The 5,169-nt window shown below is 34.3% G+C and overlaps 1 long non-coding RNA gene across 1 annotated transcript; it reads left to right on the forward strand.

Moving 5' to 3' along the window:
• Positions 1–807: 807 nt before the first annotated feature.
• Positions 808–4,777, forward strand: LOC107062229 (uncharacterized). Its single transcript, XR_001474500.1, has 4 exons — positions 808–1,074; positions 1,368–1,416; positions 3,312–3,367; positions 4,556–4,777. It is a non-coding gene; the product is annotated as an uncharacterized lncRNA (long non-coding RNA).
• The last annotated feature ends 392 nt before the right edge of the window (positions 4,778–5,169 follow it).

Below are 5,169 nucleotides of genomic sequence, written 5' to 3' on the forward strand. Positions count from 1 at the left end.
AAAATGGAATTAGATGCTTAGCACCGAAAGGGCATTTAAATGAGATGGGGGTCTCACGTTTAGTAAGTCCGGCTCCCCAGATGGGTTTCCTCACGTTTAGCAAGTCCGGATTAGCCACGGTATGTGTTGTCTCATTACATGGAAACCCCCACGTTTAGTAAGTTAGGGTTTCTAGAAGCAATCTCCTTGACCCTTAACTATGTGCCCACATAGGACTTTAGCTTAGTGGATCCACCTAGATAGCTATGTACGAATGGTTACACCTTAGGCAAGTGTTAACCCTCTCTTTTCGGTGTGGGAGTAGAACATCGGATTCCATGTAGCTCTCATGGTCTATGTCGGTTATTGCAATATTTCCCTAATGTAAAAGTAAATGTAGGTATGAAAGGTGTGAACTCTTACTAGGGCTTTCTTAGGGGTTTCTACATAGTGTAAGTGAGGGTATGGGACTTCTGTTGCACATTGCACTTGTGGGATCCTAAGGGATGGTTGTAGTAGTGTTCTCTTATGATTATGATGATTACCACTTATGTATGTTGAAGCTATGTTATGTATGATCATTATGAATATGGTAAGTTATGATGAAATATGATCTTATGAATGTATGCATGAATTAGGTTGCACTACAAGAAAAAGGATTAATAGAGACCAACTTTTAGAGACGAATAAAAAATCTAGTCCTTGAAAGTATGCTTATAGAGATGGGTTTTCCTTCTGGTCCCTAGTTCGCTATTTTAATTTTTCTTATAACGAAGAGACCTAATATGGTCTCTATATTAAAGAAATAACTAGTCTCTAAATCTAAATTTAGCGGACAAAAGGCGCCTCTTACCTCTCTAAAAATTCATTTCTCGGGTTGTAGTCAAATATATTTCCCAAAAGCGATAAAATCTGTAAACCCTAATATCCTCACTATTGTTATTCGGCGTTGAATGCTTTGTCTCCCCTGATTAAAGAATTTTGAGGATGGAGATGTGGGTCATGAGAAAGCCCCCTTTAAGTACGGCTCCTTCGATTTGATGAAGAAGGTTGCAGCTAGGCTTTGGAAGAACTGCAATAATCAAGGCAATATAGGTAATTTTCTATTTTATTGATTCCTTAAAATGGGTTTTCTGAAATTCTATGTAATTCAATCAGTGGTCTAAGATTGTTTTGCCTTCGTATGTGTTATGTTGGATTCTCAAGAGGTGTGGTGTGTTGGTTTCCAATTGTTCATTGTCGCAGTGAGTGTGGAACCATATATTCATGCTCAACTTTGTTGTTTGTTTCTTTTACTTGGTAGTTAAACTAGAATCCCTGTGTTTCTTTTGTAGAATTTCACTGTGTAAATACTTTTTCTCTTAACGAAGTCAACTATGTATTTTCAGGTTTCGGATTAAAGGTTCTGTGAACAAATCAATTAGATGCCTGTTTGAGGTAAATTTATCTCTAAAGTATATGATATTATGGTTATAAATGTGATCCTTAATTACACATGAGATTCATCAAAACTTAAACCCTAGAATGTTGTGAGTATCTGTCCTCCCTTTTGTATTTCTCTTGCCGTGAAGTTTCCTTTTAGTTTTTGTTAAATCTTAATCCTCATTTGTATTGTGTTGCTTGCATTTTTTTTCCTTCCAGAACTGCATTTCCCTTTAAACTTCCTTTATGTTCATCAGATTCATAGAATTAGTATACATTGAGCACATTAATACTGTGCTAAGTCAACAAAGCTGGACAGTATGTCCTGACAAAGAAATACAAAATGAAGAGATTAACGAGAGGTATGTCTAACTCATTTGCGATACTCCCCAAGTCCTAGCAAGAATGTGAAAGTTGTAGTGGATAATTCAACTATATACGCACATTGTACTTCTTCAAGCATATCTATGAGAACATATCAAAGAAAATTGTATGAATGATAACTGGAGAAAGCTAGCAATTCACCCATCCATAACCAAATGGTTCATTTAGCTTCCTCCCAACTCACTGAATGTGTTTCTTCTTAACCTTCAGCACACTATTTTCTTTATGTCCAAGTAGTACTCCATCCTCCTTTGATTGTGCTCAACTCACTGAAGTTAATCCTTCCGAACCTTCGGTAGACCATTTTCTTTTTGTCGTGATAGGTTCATATGGTATAGACGAATGACTTTCTTAATGTTCTTCTTTTGTTTGATTGTCCTTATTTTTTATATCTCTACAAGGAAGAGTTATTATATTTTTATCTTCTTTAATATTTCTTGTTTGAGAACCTTGTTGAAAGGGAGCCACATGGCCAAATAAACGATATTTTAATATGGATATTTGAACAAGGCCATCGACAAAAGCATAATTGCATTTCCTACTATGCTCGATATCCCTGTATATACATTTTACTTCTCTTTTCCCATGACCCCTTATAACATTTCGAAACTGGTCAGTGAAATCCTCAACAGGTAAACTGTGGAGTGCCCTGTTTTAGATAGACAATATGTTTCTTAGGTGGTGCCACATAGTTCTTTATCCCGAAACTTCTCAATTGACAATAACTTGATTAATAGCGTAACTAGAAGCTAAGCAACCGACGCTTAGTTCTTATTCCCATAGTTCAAAAACTTATTCAATGACTTTATAAGCACATATGTATCAGAGACGTCTTCTAATATGGCAGAAAATGGTGGCAGTATTGAAGGATCTCTTGTCTAATAATGAAAAGGAACCCAAAGTATTATACTTAATGAGTTCAATGATTTTTCTTTTAAGCTATTAATATTCTACTCCGCTTGCACTTTATAGTGTTGCATTCGCTTCCATTCTAGGCTCTTTTCTCTCTTACAAATAACTTTTACACATACACCATGGGTTGACAGAAATGAGAGTCTTATGATGTTTGTACTCAAATGGTTACCTGTAGAAGTTATGGGATCAGAGAGAGCATGCATTTATCAAAATCATCATTTCAATTACTTTCACTAAAAACAAAAGTGTTGCTCGCATTTAATTTATATATATTTTATTTGGGTTATATTTTCTGTGATAAAACTGAGAAGGAACTTAAATACGTAATTAGTCTTTCAAACTTCACATTCATCCACACAAGCATTGTGTTATCTCTCCATATAAAATCTATTTGTAGATGCTAATTTAGTAGGATTGTGTAACTCAATACTAGAAGTTAGAATTCCCAATGCTTTCTTAAGTACTTTATGTATCTTCCTTCTTTCAGTATACTTATTTTATTATCTCTTCTTATGAATTATCACTGTGTTTATTAATAATGGACCTGCTTTTATTGTAATTGGAAAACCTAATATGCGTTTGTGTGCTGGTGTTTGACCACATGATCACAGTTTGCCATCAAATATAGATGGAAAGGAAGCTGGCAATAGTTGAGCTAATGAAAATCGTGAGTTTTTTTCTTCTGATTATTATTTGTTGAAATGTATTTCTTTTCTGATTTATATAGTAGAGAATTTTTTTTTTTTGATGGTTATCATGTATTTGTAACTGAGCACTTGTCTGTAGTGTATGAAGTACATACATGTGCAGAAACCTATATGGTTTGGAAAGAAAGGTAACTAGTGGACTCGTGGAATAGTTTTAGGCTAAATTGCTCGGAAATCTCCAAAATATCGCCGCTCTTGTGTTGGAATAAATCTTAGTAATAAGGAGAAGATTTTGCTGCTATTTAGGTAGGTAGGGTGGCGGGCGAGGGTTGATTGTTGCGGAGGACTTATCAGGTGTCAAATTACTAAATTTTTTGTAGCTCTGGTAGGTGGACAGAGGTGTTGTTGTCAGGTTATTTGCATATGTTATCCCTCGACTTGATAGATGTAACTATCTCACTCCTTGTTTAGTTTCCAGTGTATTAGTGGCGTGGATCAGCTGGAAAGAAATTTACAATATTCTATGTCATTCTCCATAGAGTCAGAAGCATATCATGATTTTGAGTTGAGAAGTGACAAGTTTATCTTTTTATTGTTAATGATAAAAGGTAACATTAAAAAAAAATTGGTTTATTTCTTTTAGCCTCTGTTAATTTGTGGGTTCATCTATTGTATTCTTAACATTTTGAGGTAAGTATATATGCTTTGCGTGTTAGCCTATAACTTCTCTAGGCATGTGTCTACTTTTTCCAAAAAAATGTACCAGCATGTCATTCCATCTTGTAAATTTACTATAGAGGTTGAGAAGGGTGACCCGAAGAAACTTCGTCATGTATTAGTAGATGCAGTGGACAAAAGTTATCCCCAGGCCATATTTAAAATGGAAAAAAAAAATCTTTTGCATGTGAATTTGTAGTCTGAGTTGCCAGCGCAAGCAAAGTTCAATGGTTTTATCAGTTTGGGGATTTACTCTTGTTTTATATTTTTGTATCCAACTTAAGCAGTGTATAAAATCATTTACTCTGATTTTATTTTTGATATTTGGTCCATCAATCTGAAGCTATATTTTATTTACAGTTGGCATATTTAATAATTCTTAGAACTTTGCTATGAGTACTTAATCCTAACGTTAAATACATAGGTTGCAATTTGAATCTGCTATATGGTCTAAACCTTGTTTAACAGTATGTATTGTGCTTTTTTAACAGGTTTTGAAGACTTGAAGAGCTTAGAAGTTCCAGACCAAAATAGAAAATGAATTTAAAAGTCAAGATGCAAGATTTTAAGACCCAAATTGGTTATCATTTTGCAGTGACTGTAGGGAAATTGTTTACATTTTGTGCAATGAATGAAACATGTGATAGTATCATGCAACATTTCTACATATGGGATGCTAATCCATTTTTTGTAATTTAATCATATATATATATGAAAGCATGGAATTATTCATATTTTGTCTACTTTCATTTGAATTTTGATATTATAAAGAAGTATTTAAGAAAATAGTACAATAAAGATTATATATTTATTAAGGATCAGAAATATTAATCTTTTAACAACCAAATGCCTTGTCTTAAAAAGTCTTTAAGGACCAAAAAGTATGGCTCAAACAACAATTTAAGGACTAGAAATGTGGTCCCTAAAGGTCTTTTAGGACCAGAATAAACCTGGTCGCAACAAACATTTAGGGACTAGCTATAAATACCCGTCGTTATTGGCTTTTAGCGAAGAAGCCTATTGCGACGAGTGGCGACCAGATTTCTCAAGTCGTTACTATCCATTAGGGACCAGAATAAGATTTTTAGGGACTAGATTTCCCCTC

The sequence above is a fragment of the Solanum tuberosum genome, unplaced genomic scaffold (genome assembly GCF_000226075.1).
Source record: "Solanum tuberosum cultivar DM 1-3 516 R44 unplaced genomic scaffold, SolTub_3.0 scf00199, whole genome shotgun sequence".
NCBI classification, from domain to species: Eukaryota; Viridiplantae; Streptophyta; class Magnoliopsida; order Solanales; family Solanaceae; genus Solanum; species Solanum tuberosum.